Source organism: Anopheles coustani, chromosome 2, assembly GCF_943734705.1.
Source record: "Anopheles coustani chromosome 2, idAnoCousDA_361_x.2, whole genome shotgun sequence".
NCBI classification, from domain to species: domain Eukaryota; kingdom Metazoa; phylum Arthropoda; class Insecta; order Diptera; family Culicidae; genus Anopheles; species Anopheles coustani.
The window spans coordinates 25028641-25047605 of record NC_071289.1 but is presented as its reverse complement, the minus strand read 5'-3'; the positions used below and the strand labels follow the sequence as shown (position 1 = coordinate 25047605).

General features: G+C 46.7%; 1 protein-coding gene across 1 annotated transcript in view; it reads right to left on the bottom strand.

The window, feature by feature from the left end:
* Window positions 1–18965, bottom strand: part of LOC131264141 (laminin subunit alpha-1) — a 94230-nt gene that overhangs the window by 31218 nt on the left and 44047 nt on the right. The window lies entirely within an intron of this gene.

Sequence of the window (18965 nt, the reverse complement as noted above, 5' to 3'; positions counted from 1 at the left end):
TGCAGCCGTGCAAAACAGGATGAGAGGAACGCTAGCTGACAAGAAAACTGGCTCGCGCGGCCCACGCATCATTAAAACGAGCCCCAATTCGCCCCCCGAATCGCGAAACAAGCGCTCGGACCGAACTCGATCTCAAACGGTGGGCTCCTTCGAGGCTGGCCAGGTTCATTGACAAACCGCCCGATCGCAGCCGACCATACGGTGCATGCCCTTGCGTGCATCGGTCTGCATATCCCGCAGCAGCGTGGAGGGTGGAGGGGGGGGAGGGGGGGGAAGGGTTTTATGAATGAATGAATTTTTATTGGTGAAATCTGAAATGCAGCACGTGGGCCGCGGTGAAAAAACACAACACAGTGTCCCAGGCGAAAGGAAAAGCGTTACATTGTAAGATGATCGTGATTACGAGAGCCAGGCGTTAGATGGGAAATTTATCTTCGGAAAACAATCGGACCCTGTGTCCACCGGTGATTATGCGCTCGATCGGTTAACACTTTCGCCGCCAAGGATAGGGTTCCACAGGACATCAATCATTGTGCGACACTTCGTCCCGGAAGGGTTTCGGACAAAATCAGCCCAATCAGCCCAATCAGTTGACATCAGCATCTTACCGACATCTTCAAAGATCGAAGAATTAATTTCTCCCCATCAGTGGTTTATCACCCCGTCGGAAATTAGTTGGAACGACGTGGACGGAATTTCAACAAAGAGAATCCCCAACATAAATCACGCCAAATGCTAATAATCAGCCATGCAGCGAGCATGGATCGCGATCGAACTTATCCTCCAAAAAACCATGAGAATTTAAAAGTGAGTACTAAAATTTAAGATTCTTCCATTTCGCTGTTGTCACCCCGATGTTGACGGTGTTTCTGCACGTTTTTTTTTACAATCTGCCGAGCTTGTCATAATTTATGGCCCGACATGACAGCGGCAAAGGCTCCCTCGCATCGCGTCAAGCTGTTGGTGAAGTGAGAAAAGTTAAGTTAAGTTTCCTCCGGGGGACCTCTGTCCTGTGCGGAGTTGGTGTGAAATCGGGGTGTTTGTGTATGAGTGTGTGGGAAGCATACAATTGGAACAGGTACGAAAATTGGTTTCCCCTGCATGTGCGGTTGTAGCAAGGTCCTCCTACCGGTTTTTAGAGGGGTCGACGCGATCGAACTGGATCGATCGAACTCCAAAATGGTAGGCTTCGATCGTGCGCCGCTGCCGATGATGGGCGATCAATCGATGCCGATGAGCCGTTTGGCAGCGGATTGGAGATTTATCCTCTCCTGGACGGTGTGCGGTATGGGTGCCATAAAGCGGTGTATGCTTTATTGTTGGACTCGCACCGGATATGGTGGGTGTTGCGAAAACAACGGTCCGATAGGGCCAGTTCAAATTGAACCGGTTGGAGCCGCCAACAGATGGCAGTAGTCGTGGTGAAGGGCCGCGTCCGCTAGCTGGTCCAAATCCGTAGGGTCTATTATCCGGAAGAAAGAGACGACCAGCTGACGGACGCGGCTGATAAAAATGATAAAAGGGGCTCCAGCCGGGACAATGGGATCTTTTCGGTTCAGTAAAGAAAAGTAAAAGCACGTGTAAATTTTTTAACATTCATTGTCGCTTAAAGTAAAAAATAAAAAGGACGAGTGTTTAAAAAACGCGTGGGAGAAGACATAAATAGAACGAAAGAAAGAATTGGATCGAAAACCTGTTGCAGGACGCAACATTTTAAAAAATTTACACTTGAAAAGACATTATTTCGTTCGACAACGCTGGACGCGTGGATGCTGCTGGACGTGGCATCTGGTGGAACGAAAAAGAAAAGAAAAATAGTAAAGCATCGTTCAGTGCTGTGTGTGTGGTGGCTGTAGGACACAGCCAAAGTTGAGTGTGCAAAGTTCAACTGCAAGTGCAGGACTCGCAACATTCAGCGGCACACGCAGGAACATTTTACGGTGCAAGCGGCTGTTGGACACAGCGATACAAAAGATAAAAGTTCATCTGCAAGTGCTGGACGCGGAACGCAGTGAACAAAAGATCAGTGGTTGACTTTTCACGAAAGACAACACGATGAGTGACGAAGTGTGCCTTGTGTGCGGGCAGGCGACGAGTACGGTAGATAGCGTGGAGTGCGACGGTTGCAGCGCATGGTGCCACCTCAAGTGCGTGAAGGAGGACGACACCGTGTACAGTCGACATTGGCTGTGTCCCCGTTGCGACCCCGGAACACAGAAGCCAGGAGAGCACCCCCCCGTTTCGATCTCTTCACCCACGAACGTGCCACCTGGAGCAGGAGTGTGCTCGCCGGCATCGGTGCACTACGCTCAACCGATCGTTCTTGATTCTTGCAACGAGTCGGTTGTGCCCCAAGGATCGCAAGCGGCACCCCTTCCAGCCGCTCACCCCCTACCCGGAACGAAGGAGAGCGATACTGATCTCACGCTAGGAGAGATTAGCCGATGCGTTAGGCGCATGACGGAGGAACGGGAGAGGGAGGACAAGCGGATGGAGAAGCTAATGGACCAAATGATCCAATCGGTTGTGCGCTGTTTGGACGATCGAAACGTTAGGAAAGCACCAGGATCGAAGCAAGGGCTTCCGAGTTCGACGGCTTTCGGTGCTTTCGACGAAACTGAACAAGGCGATTATGGGTCATACAACGAACTTAGTCGGAGCCAAGTGTCAGCGCGGCAGGCTGTAAGCGGTAAGCTACCCACTTTCAGTGGCAAACCCGAAGAATGGCCGATGTTTGAAGCCAGCTACGAGGAGACTACGAGGCTGTGTGGCTACTCCGACGGGGAAAACGTGATCCGGCTTCAGCAGGCGTTGCGCGGCAAAGCACTAAAGGCGGTGCAGTGCAGATTGAGGCACGCAGGGAACCTCAAGGGCGTGATGGACACCCTGAAGAAAATGTTTGGACGTCCGGAGATCATTGTGAACACCCTCATCGAGCAGATTCGATGCCAGCCACCTCCCAAGCCGGATCGACTAGACACGCTGATCGATTTTGCACTGTCAGTGGAAGAAGTGTGTGCAACAGTCAAAGCGAGCGGTGTGGGGGACAAGTTTGACGGCCCCCTTCTGCAAGAGCTCGTCGGTCGGCTCCCAGCTCATGTCAAGTTGTTGTGGGGCATGCACTGCCTCACAGCTCCAGCACCTGCAGTTACTCTGGTGAACTTCGGCAAATGGATGGAGAGAACGAGGGAAGCAATTCTTCTCGTGCACTCTTCTTCATCGAGCGGGGAGGACCACAGAAAACAGCAACGGGGCATGGTTAATGTGCACACATCATCACAGCGGCAGAACCAATCAACGGAGAAAGGGTGCGCGTGCGACGGTGACTGCAGGCAACTCACGGACTGTGAGGGCTATTGGAAACTGAGCGTAGCGGACCGATGGAAATTCGTGAAGGTCCGCACCCTTTGCAGATCCTGCATACGGCGTCACGAGGGTACATGTCGGATAACGCGGCCATGCTCCAAGGAAGGCTGTACTGCGAAACACCACCCATCGCTTCACAACGCAGCACAATCGGGTACCGAGGCAGAGGGTAAGAACATGGTCAATTTGTCTCACTCTTCTGCTCATCAGGACGACGTGTTGCTGAGATACCTCCCGATCACCCTTTATGCGGACGGAAACGAGGTACACACGATGGCGCTCTTGGACGAAGGATCATCCCTCACACTGATGGAGCATGGTTTATTGGAAGAGCTAGGCCTACAAGGAACCCGGCGCCCCCTTTGCCTCAGCTGGACTGGAGGCCAGAATCGGGAAGAACCAGACTCAGTGGAAGTGGCGGTGCGTGTTTCAGGAACCCACAAGCAGGCCAAAGTTCATGAGATGTCTGCGGTGCGTACTGTACAGGATCTGGCGCTTCCAACACAAAGTATCGACGTAGCTAGGCTAGCCGAGCGGTACCCGCATTTACAATCGTACCCACTCTCGTCGTTTGCGTCGGCAGCCCCACGAGTGATCATTGGAATGGATAACTACCACTTAACACGTCCGTTAAAAACCGTGGAAAGATCGTTCGATGAACCCATTGCAACCAAAACGCGCCTGGGCTGGGTAGTCTCCGGTCGATGTGGTGAGACAGCAATGGGTAACCCGGACGCGACTTTATCCTCGCATCGCGTAAAAGTTTGTCGCTGCCAGGACCAGGAAGCAAGGATGGATGCAGCTCTACGCGAAACCTTTGCACTGGAGGAGGCTCGCAACCAAAAGGGAGAGGTGCTATCTAAGGACAACGAGCGAGCCTTAAAACTAATGCAAGAAGGCAGCGTACTCGTGGATGGTAGGTTTACTACGGGTCTGCTGTGGCGATACGACGACGTTACGTTGCCAAACAACCGGTTCATGGCCTTAAAACGGTTAGATTGTCTCGAACGACGTATGAAACGAGACGATCAACTCAGAAACATCATGAATGGGAAAATACAGGAGTATTTGGAAAAAGGGTATGTGCGCCTACTAACTAGTGAAGAAAAACTAACTCACTTTCCTCGAACATGGTACCTTCCAATATTTCCCGTGACGAGTGCAAGTAAGCCCAATAAGGTGCGAATCGTGTGGGACGCGGCAGCACCCGTAAGAGGTATCTCTTTGAATTCTACGCTGTTGACAGGACCTGATCTACTCGTGTCCCTTTCCAGCGTTTTGCGCAGATTCCGAGAATACAAGGTGGCGATAGCGGCCGATATAAGCGAGATGTACCACCAAGTTCGGGTAAACGAAGAAGATCAACAAAGTCAACGATTCTTGTGGCGCTGGAAGGAAGACCAGAACGAGCCAGATGAATATGTGATGCTCCGCATGACCTTTGGAGCTACTTGTTCTCCTAGCTGCGCCCAGTACTTAAAAAATCTGAATGCCGATCGGTTTGTCAATCAATTGCCGGAAGCGGCGAGATGCATTAAAGAAGACCACTACGTGGATGATATGTTGACCAGCGTGGAAGAGGTAGCCGTAGCGATCAAACTGGCGCAGGAAGTAGCTTACATCCACTCTCAAGGAGGGTTTCCACTGCACCATTGGATGTCGAACTCCATCGAAGTACTACGAACCGTAGACGGAAGCATCTTACACCACAAGGATTTGAATTTGGACCCAACCTCCATGACCGCCAAGGTACTAGGAATGTGGTGGGATTCACAAAGTGATAGCTTCCGCTTCAAAATCCCAGCTGTGCAAGAAGCAATCCTCAAAGGCGAAATCGCTCCCACCAAACGGCAAGTATTGAGCGTACTGATGTCCATCTTCGATCCACTGGGACTGGTTGCTGCATTTCTCTTCTACTTAAAAGTAGTCTTACAAGACATATGGCGAGAGAAGGTGAAGTGGGACGCAAGGATTCCGGAGCACCTCGAAAAGAAGTGGAAGAAGTGGATCGAGTTATTACCACAACTGGAAACCATTTCCATTCCACGCTGTTATCGGAAACTGACAACCTTGGACCATAACGACATTCAATTGCATATCTTTGTAGACGCCGGAAATGACGGATTGACGGCCGTAGCCTACTATCGGTTTGAACAAAATGATGTCATCGAGGTGGCGCTAATCGGAGGCAAGACTCGGGTAGCTCCTTTACGTTATGCCACAATTCCAAGACTGGAACTACAAGCGGCAGTAGTGGGTACACGCTTAGCCAATACGATCACGGACGCACATCGAGTGGAGCCGCACAAGCGCTTCATTTGGACAGACTCAAAGGATGTCATCTGCTGGCTCCGCTCTGACCATCGCCGGTATAGTACCTTTGTTGCCACCCGAGTGAGCGAGATCTTAGAGAAAACTGATGAAGACGAGTGGCGATGGATTCCCACCAAATCGAATGTAGCGGACGAGGGTACTAAGTGGACGAAACTTGAACGACATCTAACATCAAGTCGATGGTTCACAGGACCTGAATTTCTAATGACACCCCAAGAACAATGGAGTCAAGTGTTCCTGCCGAAGGTCGAAACAGGCGAGGAACTAGTGAAGGCCTCAAATTCCCACCATGCCGTGCCCTCACTAGTGGACTTCGAGCGTTTTTCCCGATGGTCCCGCTTGCTCAGATCAGTTGGTTACGTATGGCGTTTCATAAACAACGCACGGTACCCCACCAAGCGGCAATCCGGGGCACTAGGGTCGTCGGAGATCAACAGCGCAGAAAACACCATACTCAAACAAGCGCAGAAGGAAGCATATCCCCAGGAGTATAAACAGCTCCAACACCTTAGTGAAAAAGGGCAAACGAATGCGAACTTGCCGCGAAATAGCTCACTCAGAAAACGCAGTCCATATATGGACACAGAAGGAATCTTACGCGTGAAAGGGCGGATTGATGCATGTCGATACGTGGGAGACAGTTCGAAAAGGCCCATCATCCTTCCAAAAGAGGGACGACTTACTGAATTGGTTGTGGATCACTTCCACCGACAATATCGCCATACGAATCATAGAACAGTGATGAACGAAGTCCGGCAGCGATTCGACATACCAGCATTAAGATCGGTCTGTCACAAGGTACGCAATAATTGTATGCTTTGTGCCATCCGAGACGCTAGACCATGTGAACCGATGATGGGAGACCTTCCAGAGGCGCGTCTTTCCCCGTTCTGCAGGCCCTTCACGTACACGGGCATTGATTACTTCGGGCCGTTTCTAGTGACAAATGGACGAAAGACGGAAAAACGATGGGGTGTATTGTTTACCTGCTTGACAATACGAGCAATTCACATCGAAGTAGCCTCATCAATGTCAACCAACGCCTGCATCTTAGCCATTCGTAATTTTATCTCACAACGTGGAACACCAAACGAGATCTGGTCCGATAGGGGTACAAACTTTGTTGGTGCAGATAGAGAACTACGTGAAGCCTTAGAAAAGGTAAACCGAGACGAGATGGTTGAGGCCATGAACATACCGAATACTCGCTGGATTTTTAACCCTCCGTCTGCACCTCATTTTGGCGGAGCGTGGGAAAGGCTTGTGCGGTCAGTAAAGCAAAGTCTCTATGGTGTACCAATTTCCAGAAACCCAACGGACCCAGTTTTCTACAATTGGTTGAAGGAAGTGGAACTTATAGTTAATTCACGTCCGCTGACTGAGGTCCCAGTCGACCGGGAAGAAGAGGCCCCGCTAACACCAAACCATCTCCTGTTAGGCTCTTCAGCTGGCGCAAAGCCGCTTACAACGCACGACGACTCCGGTGAAAGCCTTCGAGGTTCTTGGAAAACATCACAGTTATTTGCTGATGAATTTTGGAAGAGATGGGTGAAGACATATCTTCCCACCTTGACAAAACGTACTAAATGGTTCGAACCGGAACCTCCCGTCTCCTTGGACGACGTTGTACTAATTGTTGACGACAACCTTCCACGTGGTTGCTGGCCGCGAGGACGAGTAATTCGGGCAGACCCAAACAGTGACGGACAAGTGCGGCGCATACATGTGCGGCTGCCCAACGGGAAAACCTTAACTAGACCGGCGGTGAAGGTAGTCAGGTTGCCCATCGGACCAACAAAGAGTGCTTGACGTAGCCAAGCACTGGGGGGACTGTTGCGAAAACAACGGTCCGATAGGGCCAGTTCAAATTGAACCGGTTGGAGCCGCCAACAGATGGCAGTAGTCGTGGTGAAGGGCCGCGTCCGCTAGCTGGTCCAAATCCGTAGGGTCTATTATCCGGAAGAAAGAGACGACCAGCTGACGGACGCGGCTGATAAAAATGATAAAAGGGGCTCCAGCCGGGACAATGGGATCTTTTCGGTTCAGTAAAGAAAAGTAAAAGCACGTGTAAATTTTTTAACATTCATTGTCGCTTAAAGTAAAAAATAAAAAGGACGAGTGTTTAAAAAACGCGTGGGAGAAGACATAAATAGAACGAAAGAAAGAATTGGATCGAAAACCTGTTGCAGGACGCAACAGTGGGACTAAGCAAATAGACTGACGTCTGAAAACGAAACGAACTCGAGGTTGCACCGGCCGCCTCATGCCGACTCCTGTAGCTGGACCAGTGACTCAATATCTTGAGATTATGTGGGCCGTTTGGATCATGTTTGAAGTGGAAGGTTTTACCCTAATTGACACATTGCCGACCGAGTGTGATGCCATAGGCCTCACATTGACACACTTGTGCCGATTTGGGTCCAGAAACATGAAGGCGATTTTTCGTGCTCTGGGAAAGCTCGTAAAACAAACCGGAGGTGTCATATATCTAGCGGCAACATTGGATGTTCATTCTTCTCTAACATCTCTATTAGATGCCAACCGCTCAGGCGGGCTTCAGAGCTAGGGCTCTGTCGAATGCTGGTCTAATGTGAATGTAGGCACTATAAATCTCGTTACTTCGCCCATAAATTCCCGCACAGGGAGGAGCCGAGCCGCGGACTACGATTTGAGTTATAGCGATCAGCGCACCGAAGTGCACTTCAACATATCGCCCCGAGCAGCGATCATGCAACGTTTCGAGCGTTGGTACAATCAGCCGATCGATCCGATCGACTCCTCACGAGAGCCGATCCACACCCATATCTTCCGGCTAGAGATTTCACAACTCGTTGTAGCCATTGTGGAAATAGCGCGCCTGCATTCCCGAACCCAGCAGATGATTAGCATAGTGATCGCTTTTGGCACTACTCCAGACGCGTTCCCGTCAGCTGGGCTTACACTGTAGTTGTTTCCGCAACGAGAATCCGTTTTCCGTCAAGTCGCTCGAGAGGGGCGGCCAGGAAGTGTTGCTCCATACAGGAACAAAGTATGGCGTCGGGCGAGTCTGTTCTCCATTTGCATCCCCCTCCAGAGAAGCCAAATAGCTCGAACCGACAGGAAGCGACCCAACACGGCCACGACCACATAAATCATCCCACAAGTCGTTTATAATGTCGTTTAATGATATGCTCAAAGTAAATATAATAACCGTTATCGACATTCCAGCGAGATAATTTGGATGTCTTCGGTACATATTTTGGGGTCAAGGAGTCGGCCGTAAAGGGGGAAGAGGGTGTCTTCCAATTTTCCAGTTTCTTCAGCTTCGATAGAACCCACAGCGGAGACAGTGAGGTAGTTAAATTCTTTGCAATACAGGAACAAAGAAATTCTTTATTAGAAGAACTAAACTCGATAAATTTTTTGTTAGGATTTTTTACAAATTTCATGCAGCTTAAAACAGTGTAGAATATGTTTGGTGTAAGAATAATTTTCAAAAATGAACGGTTGAGACATTGAGTTTCATAAATAATCTTTCCCGTTCCTCTTCTTTTTTTTTAAAAAGACGTGATCTAGTTTATTTTTTTTATTTTGTCCATTATTTTCTGCAGTTCCCCAGTGTTTGTACCTTCACCCCGAGTCGATTAAATCACTGTACCGTCACTTTCGGAACTCTTCATCCTTTTGGAACGCAGCAAAGTAGAGCAAAGACTTGTATCGATCGAAGAGATCCGATAAAAGGGAAGACACGAAATATGATCGCTTTACATAAGAATGAAAAGGCAGGACAATAAGAATGAAAAAAGAGCTCAAGACCGCAACGTGTAAACGTACGAAATGTAAACATCTGAATACCAGGCAAATTGCAGCACATTGTGGCACGAACGTTTTTCGTTCTTTGGAGTTTGGTTAGCTGAATCCGGGCGCACGTCTGCCGTATCGGTCATCGTTGGTGCTCCGCGATTGTCGGTGGTAGGTTGTTCGGTTGTTTTGGGAGCTCCACTATCTCCATTTGCGTATCTTATCGACAGAAAATATTTTTTTAAAAGACCCACCGCTTATCTCCCTATCATTTTCGTCATCAGCATCGTCGTCTTGCTGGACAAGTTTCCGTTTGAGGTTTCTCCGGGGAAAGAAACACCCAACCAGACTCTCTTCTGGATGCAAATTCTGAAGAGCAGGATGACAGATGCCTTCGTTATTGGACCGTTTTTTGTCCCGTGCGAAAAACTCCTCTATTTCCCTTTCGACGAGGTTCGGTCCAAAACTGTCGGCTGGTTAAAAATATGATGGAAAGGCTGACGGTTATTGATTTTTTTTCCGTTTGACCAACCAATACAACCATGAGGACCGCACAGAGTTTACGGACGTGAAGCTCGGAATGCAAGCCGCATGGCAATAATGACTTTATCCATTTTTCCGGGGGCTATCCATGCGATGTGATTTTCTTATTTTGCATTCCCCCCGAACGCGCCAGGAATCCGGTCCAGGAAGTGTGTCTCTCTTCTTTCGTCTGTCGTTTTTTGTTTACATTCTTGAGGGCAATTTTCCCGTTTCCCGACCGATGATGGTAAATTATAAGCCCGAAACACGGGTTATAAATGGTGATGGATTTGCAAACACGTGTATGATTTTCGGAGATAAATTGTTTGTTGATGATGCAACCAGTCCTTACGGGGTGGAGAATGAAAAATTTACGATAATGCGTGGCATTAGGTAATTGTAAGTGTAGAGCGGCTTTACAAACTTAATGTTCCAATGCTTCGTCAAAATATTATTATTGGGTACGATTGTTATTGAATCCACAATAAATACTAGAATGTTTAAATGTTACCCATAGTTCTGATTACAATTTCCTTCCCGTTTCACAGCTGAGTACTGATCATGTTTTAATGTCCTTCTCCCTTCGCATTGATGGATGAGCTGTGCAACAGGACTTGACTGACTTGACTGCAGTGAGGGTAATTAGCAGCTTGTTTGTCAAGGGGCATAACTACCAATTGATACCCGGTCGTACGACGACGATGGAGAGGTGCTAGAAAAATTTATCGTCACACGATGATACATCACCCTGCTGGCTGTCTTCCTCCCGGCGCTGTAAGGCAGCAATTAAACTGCAGTTAGGGCGCTAGAAAAAGGCGCCTCCATGTACCTCCTTCGGTGTTGATTCGATTCCGAAGCCGTCACACGCCGAAAAGGCGCACCCGCTTTATCGCCTCGACGTGCACGAAATGAAGCGGTTAAACGGTACGTCGGACGAAACGGGCATAGTGCTCCAACTGCAAGATGGACGAGCGTCAGCCTGCACGCGACATGCAAACCAGCAATGAAACGGGGTATCGCGGCCAGGTATCTAACCGGTCAGTAAATGCATTTGTGGCCCGGTTCAAGGAAGTCCTTTTGCTCACGAAGCTAACTGACCGACGGTCGATTGATAAGCGCTAGGAATTGGAAGAGTTGTGCTCAAGCTTCATACCCAACCATTTCAAAACTTCTTCATCCGAGCATTGGTTGCGTGACTTTGCGTAGTACGATCGACCGGCGTCACGGAAGCATCCAGATGGAAACATTTCGAGCGAGAGTTCAACGAAAAGCTGTGGATGCTGCAAATGGAATCATTTTTCACTCAGGCGCGGAGGGAAATATGCTTTGCTAAATGGATTGCCATATCTTACTCTCTTTTCTAAATTCACGAAAGTAACGACTGTTCGTGACGCTCTGATTGAGCGCGGTTAGTCGTCTAACAGGATTCCTTTATCTTGGAAAGGCAATATTACAAATGTGGCAAATATATTAATGTCAGGGAAAAAGTTGATTCCTTGTTATATATTTTACAATCCATAACAAAGAGAAATAGAATAGACGGTTGGTTTAAGTTTCACGCATCTATCAAATCCATCTTTCGTCAAGTAAAAACTGCTTCAAACAAACAAATAAAGAAAGGTTACCAACTTGAAACATAGGTTAGTATTTTGTAACTATAAATTGCTCATAATCAAACCCTACTGTTATCAGTAGAGAATCATATGAACGACTTCTAAATCTTTGTTAGAAACTATGTTTCTCATTAAAATTAGAAGTTATGTTTCCTTAAAAATTAGGAGGAAATTAAATACAACTCATTGGCTATTTGGAACGAACCAACAAATCCTTCAATTAAAATTCAACAAATCAACTTTGAACGAATATAACTTTATATTTCAAATGTCTCAAATGATGATTTAAGTCCACTATCACTAATCGTCTCATCGATGTCACGTTTGCAGTGATGCAAATTTCAAACACCCACTTCTTCAAATGGCGATGTGACCATTCGAAGGAAGATTATTTGATCGGCATGCGTGGGCACAAAACTTTACGATCGGAATGATCGGACCGACCACCGTACCACGTCCAACTCCCGCTGTGTTTACCACCACACAGGTGATAAACAGGCCATTCGAATTGCCACCGTGCATTCAAACGCTGCCAGCAAAAGATCATTCCGAGCGCAATCGAGTTTATGTTCACAATTTACCTGTGCGAAGACGATACCCTGCACCAGGGACGCGATGAAAATGCATTTTATCTTGTTTTCTGTCTTGTTTCCCGTTTGCGTTTGTGCAGATGAAAAGTGCGTTTTATCTTATCGTAAGTACCACACTCAGTCTGCGTTTATGAATGGAGCTGCTTGATCGCCTCGGCCTCCTTGGGCCAGATGACTTTCAATCTCACTCCCACGCGGAGAAGGGACTGGGAAATGTACACACTGCGATGCACCCAGTGGGCAGATGCAATTTCCCTGCAATTGGCACAGCTGAGTAAATCGAATGTGAGCGTTTCATCCCAAGACACAAACTCAGTTGCTGCCCTTACTTGAACTTTCATACGGACAAATTGTGTGCAACCACACAAACACACCGGTCTTAAGTTCCATCTTATCCTCGAGAATGATCATGAATGAGGGTCATCACCCATCAACATTTTCCCCAGCTTCCTCATTCGCACGGAAGGTGCTAAAGATGAAACGAGGATCCAGGATGATCGTCGCGCGGCTTGGGGCACAATCTGTAAATGTGCCTTTAATGTGCGTACACCGCGTCTGGTGTTGGTGGTAGCTGTCGGAATGCGGCCCCTAAAGGGACCGAAAGCACATCTCCTACATCAGCTGGCCGTGGCAATGGCAGGCGGCATGTGTCCGGAGGCAGAAACAGCGCCGGTGGCAAATATTTACTCGCATAACTTATGCTCGGCCGTTTGTCGCCTTCCGGAAGCAGACGCGTGGTTGGTACGATGTGGCGTGAAATGCTTCCGGCGAAGGAATGATGGAGATGATAAGAAGTGGCACTCGAGCCGGGCTTACCGACGTGGGTGTAAAGGTCTTTTTCTTAGGATTCGATATTTTGAGCTGAAGATGGCTGAGTTGAGCGATGACGAATTGTTTGCTATTAGTTGGCTTGTTATTTTTGGTTTCGTGTTTATTTTTAAAACATTCCGTTACGATATCTTGCTAATTTCAAAACAACATTTTCATGACGATAGTAAAATTTGCATTTTTATACCATCAGCAAAAGCAATTTACCATTTTCCACCTTCAAGCCACGTTTTCTAGTCAATCCTTTTGATGCTGTGCAGGTCCAGTCCTAGGCGAATGCTTGCGCCGGCTGCACTCGAAGGTTCATTAGGCATGTAATTAATGTTTTACTACGGAAAATTAATACCACCGGACAGTGTACAAAGCGTCCCGGCCTTCACAAGCTGCACTCGAGCGGATCGGCCTGTCGTACGTCGAGGCGGTGACGGTTGACAGATCGGAGTCGGGTGGATTGGCCCACACAAACCGCACAGCCTGGAACGTTTCCTCCGACTGTCTCAATAAGGTGAGTGTGTGTGTGTGTAAGTTTTGCGCCAATCTATGACCACTGTAACATGGCAGTTTGCTACATGCTTATTTAACCTCATTTCGGCCCAACCGCCGGAGCTCGACGAGACGGCTTCCACCGATGGGGTAGTTTTTATTTCTTCCCCAACTTTTCGCCGATCACTCGGCCAGCGTAACGCACCTTATAAATCAATTTTTTCGACAGCGAAATATAGGGAGCCGAGAACAACCGACCCCGACCCGGAGGGGGAACCGGAATCCATGCGTTTAATTTGCTGTGGCGGAATGCCAAACTCGCGGCAAATCTCAAGCCGTGGGTGTGTGTACGGCATTTACGCACGCTTACGCTTACGGCCCCGGTCTCGGAATTAATTAAAACTCTCACCGAAAGCCATCGCAACACGACACATAATTAATACTGTTTAACACCCCCATTCGGTTCGCACCTTCGGTCGCGGACGTGACTTTTCGATTCGTTTCGATCACTTTAAATTCGAGCCAGTGGCCATTTTGATCAATTTTTCAGTTCGTTTGTGCCATTTTAAAGAGGTTTGGTGTTTATTGCAAATTGCAGGCAAATTTACTTTTATATTTTAACTTTTTATTTTATGCATAACGCATATCTTTGGCTAACCGAACGATAAATCCGATTAAAAAATCATCACGCATGTATGGTTCGAATATGTACGAATCGCTAAAAATGTTGTCTGCTTTGAAAGCGGCTTTTCCTGGTAAGCTGCGAATTTACGATTCTGTACGGCGACATTTAAGAACTGGAATTGCTTCCATGGATTATATCTGACACGTCCATGGTAAAGGTTAAACGGCGTGAATGATTTTTCACCCGTTTTTACCCCTTTTAAGAAGAGACCACTAAAGAAGGCTTAACTTTCTGTAATTTGTTGTTGTATTTCTAAATAATGTTTGAACTTTCGAGTTACGTTCATTTTACAAACAAAACTAGCTTTACCTTCTCTACTATTTCTTTTTATTTTTCAAATCCCAATAACTTTTCTTATTTGCTGGACCTATGTTGGACGGAAACTAGGTCGATGCACATGTAGAAAAATGTGCCATAAAGTCCCAACCGGTTCCGGCAGCTCGAACTAGCCAGCACGTTTTTTGCCTCCCTCCCCCAACCCGATGCGACACAGCCCCGAGTTCATCATCTTATGTGCGGCCGCAGATTGCTGTTGCGAATGATTTATCCACCCGGGCGGGGGCCACCCGTCCGCGAGAGAGAAGAAAAAAAAAGACGAGAGGGAGGGACTGTTGTAAAATACGTTCCAAACCTTTTTATTACTTCCCAGTACCGTACGGTGCGCCACGGGTGCCCGAACGAGGCTTTCCCGGTGCATCCGCGTGGCATTAGGGGTTTGCGAGCAGTGAAAACGCCCCTTCACTGCGCGTTAAGGTTAGAAGCGGTCGGGGTCGGTGGGGACCAGCTTTCGTTGGGTCGGGGCTTTCTCCGTTTCTGGGCTTCGGGAACCATTATCGACCGATTAGCGTGCACTCCGCTGGTCGGCGGTGCTGAAACAAATCGGCGCTCCCGCCGGATTGCGAGCGTCTTGCCGACGCAACCGACAGGTTTTCCGGCGCGAAAAGTCGAGAGACTCCTCGCAATGCGGGTGATTTATTTGTGCCATAAAGCCGAAGGAATCATGTGAAATTATCCACGCCACGGTAACGGTCCAACCTGCGACTTCGGGCAAAACCTGCTCAGATTCATTCATAAATGTCTAATCAATTGGCGCAATGCATTGCTCATGGTAATGTTTGCTCGGTGAGTTATTGAATTCATGATCGGAGCTCAGTGCAAGCCATGCCGTTCTTGATTTGATTGGAAAATCAATTCATCATAGTGCTTTCTTCAGCTGTAAACAGGCAGAAAATTCGATAGTTTCTTAAATAATTTAACAACTGTTGTTGTTTACTGTTTTATACCACAAAATTGGTCGGATATAATGTTATTTGATGATATTTGACTAGTTATATTATTTAATTTTGTCTCACGTTTAATTTAATGCATAGCTGGCCTATGTTTTCACTTTCCTTACCAAATAATTAACTTTGTAACTTCCAATCATGAGTTATTGGAGTGAAAATATAATTAAACAATGTGCTTAGTTCTGTTTGTTAACATTTACATTTTTCTAAACCCTTAAAATTCTGAAATGGGATTAGAAGTTTATTGACTTGAGTGGAGCTAATATTATTTTTGCTGCGATCTGCAATATTGATTAAACCAATAAATAAATAAATTCTTAAGATGAACTATAATTTTCACACTTATTTTGCAGATGAAGGAATAAAACATTCTAACGAAGATTGAAGTTGACTTCAAATCAGTACGGCCAGACCAAAATTAATAATGCCTTTTTCGATGATTTCGATTCATTATCAATATCAAATAAATTGTACAAATTCCAATAACACTATTTAGAAATCTAGCTGATAATTCGGAAAGTTATCGTAAACTGGCAATATTTAGAATAATCAAGTTGTTTATGGCACACGAAAACATCTTAAATAAAAGCATATTTAAAGTAAGCAATTCATAGACAAGAACAACTAAGTGATGGATTTCATAAATATAAACCCCGTCACTGGGCGGCATCGCACGGATATGAAGGCTCATATTCATATCTCAATCAAAACGAGAAGATTATTATTCTCCACCGTCATCTAACGGGGCCGTCCTTGCCGCAACCGCCCCTCCCATAACCGGCCTGGTTGCATTTACCCTCGACGTATCTAATCCATCCACGCTCGTAACGGAATAAATCAATTAGTAAAACATGACTTGTCCCATCGTTGGGATGAACGAAACAAAATAGAAAGAAAAGACTCATACACAAACTAACAAAATCTAAACCGAAAAACCATTTATCTTCGGCTAGGATCTCCGTCAGCACCAGATAATACGCTAGGCACGACGATCCGATCAGGGCGAGCGTACCACCCGGGAGTTGGGCGCGTAGTGTGCGAGTGAAAGAATGCAACCCTAAGCCCTCGACCGATCGGTGCACCGCGAGGTGCGCGCCGGGAAAACCTGCAGTCGAGCTGCGCTAATCGGAGGAATAATCCAAGCTACTCACGATTTCCATCACAAGCGCCTTGTCTGGCAATCTTTAGCTAAAAGACAGGCCGAAATAGAAGGTGCAGATGGGGCTCGACCCTGGGGGTTATCCGTCGGCAGTGCGAACATGGTTTATGTTTTTGTTTTAATGGATATAGCGATGGGATTCCGTGAAGGTTTTTTTTAAATATACTATGACAACTAGCACAAGCAGTAGTATGACAACTTAAATAGGATTCTGTAACATTAAATATTCTCTCTGCGTATATCAATTGAAAAATTGGTTTATGTCAATAATAATAACAGAAAATGACAATAATAGGATCATGGATATTAACATTGATTTCTCAAAGTGACTAAAGAGATTTGATGCAATACCTCCACGAATATGGTTTTAATTGAACCAATGGGAACCGAACGACATAATGGAGGAAAGAGGCAGAGCCTCGTGAAGAAAACTTCAAAGGATATAAATCACGTCGACGGTGCCATAAAGCTAACTGTCAGGTGCAGCCGACGGGTCCGTTACGGCGTGACTGTGGAGGAAAATTGGCGATCACCTATCACCGTGCAAGCGATCGAGAAACCCCGGTGGCCCGGGTCCAATACACACGCGGCGCGATCTGTACTCCTTTCTTTCGCTCGCCTGCTCCGCGAAGTTCTTGCGACGAGCAGGTTTACTTTCACGCAAACTCAGCCCGCGTGCGCGAACCTGTGGCTCCAATTTGTCTGATGATGCGATTAATCCCTCCCAGCGACGAGCCTCCCTCGAGTTGGCGGCGAGCTTCCAGACCTCCGGCATCTGACGATGATGCAGGTTGGGATGGGCGAGCGAACTGCAGCTTTGTTGCCATCACGACAACATGCTGCAGCCAGAGACATCTTGGCCGTGGTCGTGTTTGTACGCATCGTACGTTGTACGCCACCCCGTTCCAACCGGGGACTCGTTTTGTTTTATTGCATTTTAATGTGCAGCTTCATAACGGATTCACGCGGCGTCCCGAACCGGTGGACACTTTGGCGCAATGCACCGGTTGAGTCGGGTCGTGAAGTTCCAACACGGACCAGGAATTCTGATCAGTTCAGCACTCACCGGTTTATCCTTTAGCAAGAGCGGAGTTGGAGAAGCGTCGTGTTGAAAGATTACTACCGGCTCGGCGGGAGGATAGAGATGGGAACAGATGCATCGTTGCACCGCACAGAACGACTTAACCGGCTCGCCCTGGCACGCACATAAATTACCATGCGGAATTTATTGCTCACCACTAAACACACACTTATACACGGACACATTACAGCGAGCTTCTGTGACTGCATCAGAGTGCATTCAAATTGTTACGAATCGTCAAATGATTTGCAATACCGACTTTATAGATAAAAAGTGCATTGAAACATTCCATAACGATTCGCCAAATGTGTCTTAAAAACTCGTACATCTTCCATATAAAGCCATCTATCTGTTGCACCTTGCAGATTAAATGGCATAACCAACCCTTATGATGTAAGCTAATATTACATATAAAAAAAAACTATGAAAAACTTAATTTTAAACTCAGATCTTGTGGGTTGTTCATTTCATATCATTTTCCATTACAAACGATAGCTTTTAATGTAAACTCTGACGAGTTTTACATATTTACGCTATGGGATAAGATCTTAAAAATATTGAGTTCAACAACAAACAAAAAAGTTCTCGTTACAAATGTAATTCCTCTGTTGATAATTTAATAAATATATTTAAGAATTACAAAAACCTAACAATGAATTAGGTTAGCAATGCCAGGAAACACAACGTTTCATTGAGAAATAAGCAAGTGTACAATTCAAGTAAGTTTAGTGCTTCAATTATTCTAAATTTGTTTATATTTTCTGGATGTATTTTATGCAAAATGAAATCTAATTGATTCTTTTATAACCTAGAGTTGTGTGTTGTTTGAAACTTTAAGCGTATTCAAATTAAAGTTACAAGAAAAATGGGTTAGCATAAACAAAATGCTTCAAGAGCATTTGTAAAGAAACCTCCTTCTACATTGTTTTGCATCTTTACATCTACAAAAGCATATGTAGGTGAAGGAAACATACATTTTGCTCGATTGTTTAACTCTTATCCACCCAAAAGAACTTTCATCACCCACGCGAAAACCTTCCCACTTTTCCGACAAACAATCGCTTCCGTGCTACGATGGCGAGATCTCGAGCCTTTCCCGCCGACTCGACGGTGTACGGGTTCGGCGATGAAAAACAGGGTACTTCATCAAGATGATGACCACATTACCCTCTGGAAGCGGTGCATCATTCTCCAGGCCGCCGTCACGGGCGCGTCCGAGACCCGCGCCGGATTGATTT